We start from the raw sequence: 13278 nt of genomic DNA on the forward strand, positions 1-13278 counted from the left end.
TTGAGTTTCCACTCGTGGGTAGTTGTTGATTGTCTGCATAGACGTGGTCTTCCTGGAACATGAATTGCTGGCAGGTAAATTTGACTCTGATTTGCCCATTTCCAAATTTGTTGTGCTAGTTTTGATAGGGCAAATGAATGGGTTCCCCCTTGTATGTTGATATAAAACATTGTATTATTGTCTGTTTGGATCATTGTTTTTCTCCAAAGCTCTTTCAGAAAGGCTTTCAAGGCTAGGAACACAGTTTTTAATTTCAGTACATTCATGTATTGAACTGCTTCTTGTTCCTTCCATACACCTCTTACATTGAGTGATCACCAAACCTTACATGAGGCATCACAGTAATGGTCACTGAAGGAGTTGGTTGGGTAAACGTTCTTCCTGCTGTTAACTGTGTTCTGTTACACCACGCCATCTCTCTCTGATTGTTTGTGTGACAACTGCTAGCTCTTTCCAACTCCCTGTAGCTTGTGACCATATGCTTTGTAGCCATTCTTGAACTGCTCTCATCTGGGGTGAGCGAGATGCATTAGGCCATCTTCTCAAAGATTTCCCCGCAGTCCTCACTGTTAGACAAGGTCTCTGGTGGAATAGGTGAGTTTCTTGATGTTTGACGTTACCCTCTTTTCAGAAGTATGAGCTTTCTCCTCTATTTTGTTTAATTTGGCTCCTAGAAAGACCTTCTCTTTCTCTGGCTTTGTTGATGTTTTTTCTGTATTTATTGAAAAATAGAATAAATAGTACTGTTATGACATTTTGAATATCGTTTTTGAATTTGTACAGTGAACTTGCTCTGTCCAACTTATCGTCTAGGTAACAGCAGACTTGAATTCCTTGTGTTCTTAAGTATGCAGCTACAACTCCTAAGCATTTTGTAAATAACCTTAGAGGACACTTTATTTCTGAAAACTAGTACCTTGAAATGGTAATATTTTTGTTGGCTACAAATCTCAAGAATTTGTTGTGCTTGTGATTCACTGCGATGTGCAAATAAGCATCCTTGAGGTCTATGGTTGCCATATAGTCTCCTATTTGGATCTGTGGGATAACGTCCTGCAGAGCAGTCATTTTGAATTTTTGTGTCTTTATGAACTTGTTTATAAACCTTAAGTAATGAATTGGACACAGGTATCATCTGATTTCGGTATTAGGAAATATGCTGAGCAGTCCCCCTGATTTTCTTCCCTTTTGGGCACTTTTTCTAATGCCTCCTTCTGCAGCAACTCGTATGCTTCCTTGAGTAGACATGATGTTTCTTCTTTTGAAAGGATCTTTTTTATTGGTCCCATTGCTGGTGGTGTTTTTAAAGGTTCTAAGCAATATCCATATTTTATGATGTTTACGATCCAATTGTCTGTTATCTCCCTTCACGTCTGAAAGAAGTTTCTTTATTCTTCCTCCCACAGGTGTTGTATGTGAGAGGTTTTGTTGACATGAAGAGTGACTCAGTGGTGTGGGGTGTACCACCTGTTTGAGGCTGAGCTCTTCCCCTTGCAAGTCACCAAAAGGACTGTCGCCCTTGCATTTGAAATTGCCAACTTTGCAGTGTTTGCAACTGACTTGACCCCTGAAGTCCCTGATGCGAGGATTAGCTTGAGAAACATTTTCCTTGAGGAAAAGCTTACACTCAAAACAATACGCCTAAGTTGGTTTTGTTACACCGATTCTCGCAGATTACTTTAGTGTGCAAGGGTTTTAGTAAGCCATTTGAACAAACCACAGGTTTAGAAGATTTGCACAGTAGTAAACTATTATAGGCTCGATAAGCAGGTATATCACATTGTTTAGACAACTGTAATTTTGCAAACATTTCTAATAGTACTGTATACCTGACGGCTGCCTTGTAGGAAAGCTTAAAACCAACATATAAGATCTGTGTTGGTTATTGTGACAAGTCAGTGATAAAAGTCAAAGGCCTGATTGTTTAGTATGAAACTTTTAGGTAAAGGCAGCAGGTCTGACATAATGATTGTGAAACATATATGTTACGTTAAGAGGTATTTAAGGCTAGATTCGTATTACTCTAAAGCACTGGTTCCCAACCTTTTGACTTCTGTAGACTCCACTTTATCATTACTGGAACCCGGCGACCACCACTAAATAATTATTGGAATCTGAGGACCACCCCATTGAGTCATTACTGGAAGTCGGGGACCCTGGCCTAAACATTGTCAAGGACTTGAAACGCAAAGCAATATACAAAAAATACAGAAACAAGAATTCATCAAACAAATACACAAATGATAACACATTTTTTAATTTGCAAACAAATATAAATGAAAAATGTAATTTTAATAGGAAGGTTGGAGCTTTTCTAAATTCAATTGAAGCCACACATCGTCCAAACTATCATGCTATATTATGTTTGATGCCTCTGCACTGCCCTCATGAATCAATCTGAGGATACTAATTTAACTTTTAGCCTGCCATTTCAGATTCTTTGATATTACCAGTATGTTTTAAAATTTTCAATTGTACATTTAGCCACTTTATTGATATATACTTTATTAATCTGTTAATATTATTTCATTTTCTGAGCAGTCACGGACCCCCTGAGGAGGCTTCACGGACTCCTAGGTGTCCCTGAACCACAGGTTGGGAACCTCTGCTCTATAAGTTAATACCTACAGATAGAGTTTTTGTTACATGCACTATCGCAAATTACCATAGTAGGGAAGGATTTTTGGTGTTGTTTACCCCTCTGACAAACCTTAGTGGTTGGAGATTTCCACTGTAATAATTCTTGCTAGAATCTCTTCGGAAGACCTGAGAGGCTTAGCTGTGTGCCAGAATCTTGTAATTAAAAAAAAATTAAATGATACATACACAAACATACACAGAAGGCCTTTAAATCAGCCTTACTCTGCCATTGGTTTGTCATTGACAGAGTACTGCACATAAAAAAGGATCAGTCCACAAAAATCATTGGCTCTCTTGCCTTGCGAGTGTCGGAGATTTCTGGTCACATGTGCACACCTACCTGAAAATGAGTGCGCTTCAGTGTGCAGAGCGATCGCCATGTCCTTTAGTTTTCAATTCTCTCCTCTTACAGTTCCCATTTCATTTCTTGGTTTCACTTATTTTTATTTTCATTTTTCTTAAACAGATGCTGCAGCTCTCTAGGCAGTGTTAATGGGTCACTTGTTTACAGCTCAATTTATCGGCTGTACGCTGCACCCCACGTGACCATTTCCACTAAACTAGGTGACAATTATGGAATCATTTTGTCCATACTAAATATATCATTGTTTTACCATTCCAAAATAGCCAACATGTTGATTCTAAATGTGGGGGTCATGCTGGAACTTTAAATCAACAAGACGATGTACAGAACCAGTGCAAAACAGACATCTGCTTCTATTTTCAGTTTTGTTGTTGCAATCATATGGCCACTGTGTTTAGACAGCAGCATGTTTTCTTTTTTTTCAACTTCTATTATTTTAATTTATCTTGCATTGTTGTTGATCTTGCATATGTGCTTGTGGTTATAACAGAGGGCTAATGAAAGAACGGGTCCAATTGATGTATGTATGCATGAGTGCAAAGGTAGGTGACAGTGTCCATGTATGATGACATATTGACTGCCTAAAACAATCAAAGGCAATCAAAGGCTCTTTCATTCATTAGCCAGGTTTACTGGCGTTGTCAATGACTGTTCTGAGTAGAATGTGCCCGAGGCATAGCAGATACTGTGGACCTAATTTGAGAACAACAAATTTGGAAACACATTACAGTTTGCCTAGCCATGCCAGACTATGAGGTGCTGTGCAAAAGAAAAAGCTGGCTGGCCTTTTTGTATTACACTTAGTACATAAGAGCTCTCCTAACATCTTTTGTATGGGATGACCTTTCTGCTACATAGTGTGCGTGCTGGTAACCAAGGCAAATCAAAACACAGGTTGACGTGAAAAGGAGAGCCAACTAGAATCCTAAGCACAACACGGGTCCTTGTGCCCCTGAATAAACTGTTCCTCCATAAAGCTTGCAGTCTATTTGCCCTACTAAGGGAAGTAACGGCAACATAGGAAGCCCCTTCCCAGGACAAAAACTGGAGTGGCTCAAAAGCAGGCCCCAATACACTGGCAAGAACAATGTTAAGGTTCCATGAAGGACAAGGTGGGAAAATACTGACCCTTTTAGTCCTTCCATGAAGGCTTTGACAGGTTTTGTTTAAAAAAAAAAAAAAAAAGGCTGGAGCTAAGCGGTCATTTATCCATACAGATGAATAGTCCAGACCTAATATTTGTAGGTGTCACAAGTAAGCATGCTTTATAATGTGGCATCCTGCTCCTGCTGAGGATATCTACAAAGTTGGTGTCCATGCCTTGGAGCTGTCCACCAGCAAGGAAACCAGATGGTGCATGCAAAATGTGTTGTTCGAATTGTAACATGCGGTCAGTGCGTTTCCCCATTTATATATGAAATACTCTGTCATCGTGGTTTCAGTGAGAATGAAAACTTTGTAGTGAATGTACAGCAGAAAAGCCTGACGGGTTTGCAGAATAGCTCTGAGTTTCAAAACAAGATGATGTTGAGTGTACTACTACCACGCATCATCAAGTCTAGCATGTGGGTTTGTCAACCTAGTAGGAAGATATGTACACTGATGAACACTTGCAGGTTGACAAATATATCTAGTAATAAATTCTTTGGGTTCCACCACTACAGTTTGTGCTGAACACTAGGTTCCACCAATAACAGATTCTCCGAATCCCTAGGCACGTGTGACGTCTCCCAATCCTCAGTTGCATGTAGGTGTCTGGACAGGCAAATTTCAAGTGGACCCAACTATAACTAAGCATTCAGAATTAAAGCAACATAAAAGGCCATCATTGCTAGTAGATTCATGATCGTTCTCACTGTCAGAGTATGCCAAATCTAGAAATGGGGAAGCAGTATTTGGAATGCTATTAGTATCCCTGCAAGGGGCTACCCTTTGCCTCGTACTTGGACCGTGGCTCCCAGGATCAACTGGGCCAGCAGGGGACAAAGCAATGATTTTATTTCAGGTTGATGGTGAATATTAAGTATGGAATGATGGAGGCAATGTGCCCGACTGCTGCCCTTGCCAGTCATCCAAGCAGGAGAACACAGATGTGACCACGTTTGGGACTCACTACTGTAATTGCTCAACACTTAGTGAGCAACCTTATGGCCGCTGTGATCCTAAAGAGAATGAGAGACTGAATTAGTAATGAACTCCACTTATCACAAACCTTAGGTACTGATGGTGAGCATGAAGACTGGAGCTGTGAATAATGAGCCTCTGAGATCAAGGGTTTCCATGTAGTGTCCTTGCTGGAGGAGACAAGTATTGCCTGTGTTGTCAGTGTGAGGTGAATGGAAGTGATGTAATGATTCTGGGCTCTGTGGTTAGAGACAGCCCACAGAGTCTCGTCTTTCTTTGAGAATTGGTAAGTACAGTGAGTACACTGCCCTCCTCTGGTTAGCCCCCTTTTGAAGGAGCGCCTGTACTTCCGCCAACAGAAGCTTACAGTGCTCTGGAGTCATGCCGTGTGTGGGTGTGGTTGGTTGACTGGCTCAGTGGTGTGGAATGTGAGGCAATAAACTTGAGCAATGGACAGTACCCACTAGTCTGAGGTTATACTCTACAACTGGGGCAGATAGAATCTCAGTTGTCTCCTGACAGGTGTTGTATAGAGAGGATGACCATCCAGCAACAGATATACATTTTTAGGCAACAGAGGGGCCTCTACCATGGACACACTGGCCTTTCTGCATCCGTATCTAATACTTTACTGGTATTGTACCTGTCTGGGTCGCTCATGGTCTTGAAAGGACTGTTGCTGATGCCAGGATTGAGTTCGGGAAGCAGAAGATTCTGCTGGGGGTGAGGCACATTCATTGCTTTCGCTCTGTTGGCATGCTTCTTTTTTCCAACTATCTAATTAACCTGAGCGTCAAAGAGATGCTTTCCATTTATACACAAACCAGTGAGGCACTGTTCAACCTCCTGGCAAAAGCCCAAAGCAAGGCATGGCAGTGGAGTATGTTATGGGGGCCGATTTGTCTGGAGGCGCTTCAATAGCCCTTTTCAGGCAGATACCAGAGGTGTGTTTAAGCAACCTCAAAATTTTGACCCACTGGTTCCTGTTGTATGTGTTGAGTTGGCAATACATGATTATGTGGCAGTTCCTAATTCATTTTCATGCTACATCAACTGTATGACTCTTTTTGCCTGCAGCAGGATTATCGTCAGTGCCCTGCACAAGAGGTCTCTTGTGTGCAGTATGCACTACAAGGAAGCCCAGTTGGACATGAGCAAGAATAAAGAAAGGGTGTGTGGTGGTGGTCTAAATTTCTTCTCTGGTGAGGAGTGGCTGGTTTGGCCTTAACGGGGTCCATAAAATTGTCTTTGGCGTACTTTGGCTGTCACATACAATATACTAACTTGGATCATAAGGGGTATGGCGACCCAGATGCCGTTGACGGGTGGTGGCTTGGGAGTGCTTGATCTCAAACTTTACTTTGCGGCAGTGCAGTTTCAATGGCCCATGCCATGCGGAGGATGTGACAGGTGAGCACAGACTGATCAAGGAAGAATTGGGGGGCTTGGATATTCTAGAGTGGCTGCTCTCACCTGATGGCCCACAGCAGGAGATGAGCAGATTGGTATGCATCGCAAAGCTCTGCTGGCACAGGTATGTTCAACCGCAGGGTGGCTCGCCATCCTGCCCCTCACAACTGCTGCTCTGGTGTATGCCTGGGTTAAGGGCTCTATTGGGAGCACATGACCCGACACCCTGGCAGGAATCCGGGGTGCCCAGGATAGGATTAAAATGATGAGGGCTTGCGCTCCTTCCGGGAATTGCAAGAAGAACGTGGCCTGGGAGCTGGCCAATCCCTGACTTATGACACACTAGTCCTGGCGATCAGGAACACTTCGGCGGTAGGTCAGGAGGCCCCGACCCTACATCATGGACTGCAGTGCATTCTGGCGCACAGTCTTGGACGTGGGGCCATTACTGTGCTGTATGTATCCCTGAAGGCAGCGGACACAAACCTTGAATTACGTGTCTAGAGACAGTTATGATGCCCAAGCAGTGTGCGATGGCACTTGAACAGGTGAAGCGCGTTTCCCGTAATGCCTGTCTCAAGTTCACTCAATTTAACTACCTATATCATACATATCAAACACTGCTTCAGCTATACAGGCTGTTTCCAGGGGTGGCACCAGTGTGCCCCAAGACATGACCTTCTTCCATATGGTGTGGGAATGCCCCCCTTTCAGCGCAGGTCTGAGGCTTGCTGATCTAGCCCTCTTTAAGCGACTGACTGCCATGCCTGGGAAGGCAGCAGAGCCACCCTTGATTAGTTGCTGGTTTAGGGTTGTACAAAAGTGGGCAGCCGCTGAGGTCGATGCCCTGGCCCACAAATCCAAGGTTTGAGGAATAGGGGTGCTATCACCCTTTGGGGTGTCTATATACTCAAGTTGCAAGACAAGGTGGATGCCCTTCAATAACTGATGCAGCGAATCAAGACTTCATGGGTTTCCCCTGCTGCGGAGCTGGCCACTGGCTACTACTATATACTTCCCTTAACGCCTCTAAATTCAGTATTTAGGTGGACCCCTGCCACCAGGAACTTTATTCATCTGACTACAAGAAGAAGAAGGACAAACGGGAGCAGACCAGCGCAAGAACTGTGGACTAGCTGTGGTCTTTGTCGCCAAAACCTGCCTACCTTCTCCTGTCCCAACAACTGCAAAGACCTGACTCGTCCTGCAGCTGTACATCCTCCAAAAGCCTCAGAGGCCTGCCAGCTCTTTGTCAACCAGCCGGCATCTCCACTGGAGTGAAGGAGCCACTTCCCTGCTCCAGCAGGCACCAACTGCAACTGTCCAGTTCTCTGTTTTGATGACTATCGGGTCCACCGAGGGAGCATCTTGACAGGAAGAGGATCCTGAGCGACCAGGAGTGCGGCTCTGTTGACTCACTCCATCTTCAAGATGCTGAGCATACCTGGGGCCTCCCTTCATCAATACCCAGAGTAACATCGCCAGTTCCAAACACCAAGGCTTGTTTGTGTCAGTTGGAACACCTTTGCCGCCAAAACTTACCTGCATGTCGAGGGACTTTGAGAAAGACCAGCTCCATGCCAGAAGTCATCTTCCTGTGTTTTCCCCCTGTTCTACAGGTACACTAAGAACCTTTAGAGCCTCTAACTCACCGACCGTGCCAAACAAAACACCTCTACACCTGAACTCCTCAGCCTGGGCAGGCAAACCAGAACTATTGGTGCTTTGTAGGACCTTGGCCCCTAATTACCTTAAGTCCAGAATTACAGTACTGTAAGCTGTTTGCAGGTGCAGGTGACCCTATGCAATGTATGTTCTCCCCATTGGATGGCATTACTGCGTTCGAAATACAAATTACTTTGATTTACTAATCACTCAGTTATTTTCAAATCCCTACAATCAATAGGTGAGTGCCTCATTTACTGAAATCCCCTATGAGGGCGCTGAAATAGCGCCTGCGTTTCATGTAGGTGTCCGCTGTTTTAATTAGTGCAGTGAACCTTAATGCCCATGTCGCACACAATCATATGGTACTACAAGAAGAGATTATCTGGAGCATTTAAGGGACAACCCAATTCAACATGAACTATGGTGAAACACCTTCACATACGATCCAGAATACACAGGATACTGGAGTAGCATATGAGCTAAACGTTCATGTGACTGGATGTTCTTGCCCATGAAGACAGCTAAAAGACTGTGTAACAAGGACTTTCAGGCCATCCAAAAACTAGAGGAACAAATAACACCAAGCACACAATCACAGATGCAATGATACTATTAGCCAAAATAAAGAAATCACAGACTTTAAAATGAATATGGAAAATCTGAAATTAAAGAACCTCCAACAAGATCTCTCCAATTTCAACCTAGAATAGACTTACCCATGCCTTCAGAAGGACCTTTAGTCAGTACCAGACAAAACAAGGGTGATGAAACAGTATCAAGAAAGAGCTGGTGATGTTCCATTAACTTCACTGAAAGGTTACATATTCAGACTAAACAAGCTGTACAAATACTTTTGTACCACAAGGCAGAGGCTGTCTTTTTAGGATGAGGGCCAAGGATGGGCATAGAAAAAAGGTGGCAAAATCATGGAACATAAGAAATCAGTACACGGAGAAGGATGCAGGATAGAGACATTGCTCCAATCCTCAACATTTCCAAAAGCATCCTGGATTACTACGAAAAAAGCGCACTTAAAAAAAGGTTGTCCTTTGCAACAACAAAATGCACTGACTTCACACTAGTGAGAATGAGCTCATGATTATGTTTCACAAGATAACACTACAAGCTCATTTTGGGGCACTAGAAGGACCAGGGTCACACGATTTTCCAATATCACACATCTTTAAGGTTCCCTACACCACTTATAACAACAATACCTACACCCAGGGGTGTGGAATGTATTAAAATATCTACTTGTCCAGGGGACAGGTTGCTTCTTAAATCTACTTGTCCTGTAAAAAGATCTACTTGTCCCTTTGGTGCCATGTAGTGTGGCGACAAATTATGGCAGCACTTAATAGCCTCTCTGATTATGCCAGGGCTACTACCATAGTAGGGCTTGAATACTTGGAGTTTCAATCCCTACTGTAGCAATTTCCTTATTTTGCCACCTTTCTGCAGATCTGCATACTGGGGCTGGAGGAAGCAGTAAGCAATAGTTCCAGGGCTGGAATGCCTTTGAGTCTGCAAACCTACTAACCTGCATGTTTTAAAGATTTTTACCAGCTTCTCTCTAATATTTTCCCATAATAAGAAAGGTTGGACATTTACTCCTGACAATGGCAGAATTAGAACTTCTTCCAGGGTTGGGAAGAAAGTAGCTGGAGGGAAAATGAACTTGCAGATGCTCAATAGATTTTCACATGAGCAAATCTACACATCGTATTTACCCACGCTAAAATACAGTTCACAAATATTTTATAGGGGTACGACATATACCATGGGTGCACTTTTGTGACTTTCTTTAAGAATTTGGGGCCACAAGTAGGTAGGTTCAGATTTGTGACCTGCAAATTGCGAGTCGCAAATCCAAATGTAGGATGGTGTCCTTGACACCATCTGTGATTCGCAAGGGCTTCGCAAATGCCCACATCATGAATAATCATGAGGTGGGTCGCAATTTGCGACCCCCTCACGAATGGTGGCCTGCTGGAGACCGCAGACCACCATGTCTGTGACTGCTTTTCAATAAAGCAGGTTTTTTTGTTTTTTTTTGTAATGCAGCCCGTTTTCCTTAAAGGAAAACGAGATGCATAACAAAAACGAAAAATGAAACGTTTTCGTTTCATTTTTTCAGAGCAGGACCACTGCCTGCTCTGAAAAAATGTTTACAGTGACATTCACAATGGGGAAGGGGTCCCCTGGAGGGCGGCTGCGGGGCCTCTGTTATGCCGCTGGTGGCAACGTGTGCTTTAAGAGTTCAAAAACTTTTTGGGGGGGTTTTGCCAATGTTTGTTACAATGTTGAGGGCCTGGTAGCTCCCACAACAATAAAGTGTTACAAAAGCCATGTCAAAACAAGACACACATTGATGAAACTAAAAGACTTATAAAAATATGTCAGATCAGTTGGCTTTGTCAGTGTTTGTTTATTTTCATGCTTCCCATAATCATGTTGAAAATGGTTACACTGATTTTCCATTAGAAATATTTTTGGGAAATACTAGCATGCATCAACACATTTTACTAAATGACACTTCATTTGCATATAATCAGAGAGCATTCTGGGAGCATTATACTTAGCCTCTTAGCCTAAACTTTTCAAACATGTGTGTACACGTTTTTTTTTTTTGTACTGGAACCAACGTCAGTAGTGAAGTGTGACCTTAAAACATTTATTTACCCTAATAATGAAGGCTTTCAAATAATGAACCATAAATACAAGTTCGAACAGCATTATGTTTTGGAAACACATTACCTCAACTGCAGAGAGTTCAACTCTCTGTAAACAGGCAGCCAAAGAGTTTGTGCTGCAGGGGGTTGGGCCTACTTGTCCCAAGGACAAAGTAAACATAAAAACTTGTTGCCCTTGACCCCAAACAAGATGTCCCGGGCGACAGGAATTCCACATCCCTGCTACACCGCACATGGGCACTACTAGGGTGCCCTCCTCTGGGACTACAATAAATGAGGCACTCTTACTGATTGCAGGCTTTATTTAAATAAACGAATGATTAGTAAATCGAAGTAATTTGTACACAAGTCTGTTTTTTTTATGTCTTTTCTATAAAATATTTAATGTAACTATATATGTTTTTCAGTATTTCAGCACGCTTCATTGCATAAGCATTACCTGTTTAATTAAAATACTCATGTCCACCTAAATACTAGTAGTTAAATGGAAAAAAATAAAAGAAAAGAAAAATCAGTAAAAGAAAATATAAATGACCATGATAAATAACATTCTTAAGTTGGATGTACAATAAATTGTGGCACCGAATTTATGGTCAGTGAGGGTATCACCCTTAAAAATAAAGCTGGATCCCTACCCACATCTCATCTGTTCTGTTCTTGTGTGTGTTTTCCTTTTTGATGCTGATCATTTGGCAGAAAGAAAACAGGCAGAATGTAGAGGCAGTCAGAGGGCTGGCACATGTGGCACCTCCTGCGACATGCAGAAGAAAAGCAGCTGGTACTGTAGGGGGTATGTACAGGCTTGGTATCCTACAGGACATGACTGGCATTCGAGCAACTGCATTGGTGGGTAGAGATTGCCTTCATATGGGACTACTGCTTGGCTGAGAGCTTGCTCAGGAATCAGAGTAGATACACAGTGCATGATGAGGCAGACCCAAGCGGTTCATGTATGCTGGAGAGGCATCGATGCACCGGACAGCGCTGCACACTAAGTTTGCATAATCATAACCACTAGGCAGGAACAGACGGGGAGAATCCAATTCAGACAGCACCTGACCGTGAAAAGCTTAGGTGGGAAACGGATAAATAGTTCTCCTTTGGACTCTAAGCTAGTGCACACAAAAGATGATTAGTGGAGACACGTACCACCCGAAGTGGCACAGCACCAGGTAATGGCCAGCTGCTGAATGCTAGGCGTGTAGAGTCCTGCAGGCACCAACCCGTAGTTAATTATTTTATTTTTGTTCCTTAAAAATATGCAGGACAGTCTAGTTCCGAATGTCACAAGTTATGAAAACCCTGAAATAAATCCCACATAAGGAAGCCCAGTTTGCAGACCAATAGTGTATGCGAACTCCTAGCACGTGCAGAAATGGAGCTCAATCTCGCACTGCCTCCAAGTATGGAGACCTCGCGCTGCAGGGTATGTATGCTTCCCTCTATTCTGCATAAGCTAATCACTCCACCCCCCCCACCCCCCACCCCACACCCACTGCCTCGGAGAATTAAAGGAAGCTTCATTTGAATGCTCATCTGAAAGAGACATTTTTCAAGCATGAAATACCACGCTGGAGTGCTGGGCTTGGTACACACAGGGGAGGCCTTTAGAGAGAAACACATCGATATACTTTGTACACACACGTACACTTAATGGTGGCACTGGTATAGAGAGCTCGGAAAAAAGAGGATTACAAACCGTGAACTTTACATACTTTACCTTGCTTTGTTTCCTTGCATAGTATTGCATAGAATTGCATACCAAAGCAGACTGGCTTCGCTCTACAAGGCCAGCCGTAATACAGAAGGTGTGAGGGCACGGGTATGTATTGAGGTATTCATGCACCGAGTCAAGTTCAGTGGTGGGTTTCCTTTAATGACAAATCCCTCAACTGTGCGAACATCCTGGCCTGAAGATGGAGGCGGTTTCAAAAGAGTAGACTTACACAAGATTGCATGACAGAAAAATCAAGTTAGCAAACACGTGTTACTCGATGTATATTTGCTATCATGGCAGACATTCATCTCTGGACTTTAACAGAGGTGCAGGTGTGCAAAGAATTGTAAGCGTCAGCTTGGGCGACATCACACAGATGCCATCAACACACTGATACCCAAAGTATGCAGCGCCAAGCTGCAATGACAACTTCAACAAATCCTTTCAGTGCCTCATGCCCAACACTACTGCGTCCCAAACATGAGACACGGAAACTATGGGCCGTATCGAACATGTGCCTAGGTTCGGCTTCTACCACATGGGTCAAAGGAACCGAGCATGCAAACCCAGCTTTGAAACTAAAACCTTTGAAAGGCAACTGTTGTATCCAAAAGAAGGGAAAAACGGAGAAGGAATATTCCTGAACACGAAGTTTATTTCCA

General features: G+C 43.1%; 1 protein-coding gene across 1 annotated transcript in view; it reads right to left on the minus strand.

Moving 5' to 3' along the window:
- NCBP3 (nuclear cap binding subunit 3) overlaps positions 1 to 13278 on the minus strand; it is a 228117-nt gene that overhangs the window by 36715 nt on the left and 178124 nt on the right. The gene's annotated exons all lie outside the window — the stretch shown is intronic.

This window comes from Pleurodeles waltl, chromosome 3_2 (genome assembly GCF_031143425.1).
Source record: "Pleurodeles waltl isolate 20211129_DDA chromosome 3_2, aPleWal1.hap1.20221129, whole genome shotgun sequence".
In the NCBI taxonomy this organism is placed as follows: Eukaryota; Metazoa; Chordata; class Amphibia; order Caudata; family Salamandridae; genus Pleurodeles; species Pleurodeles waltl.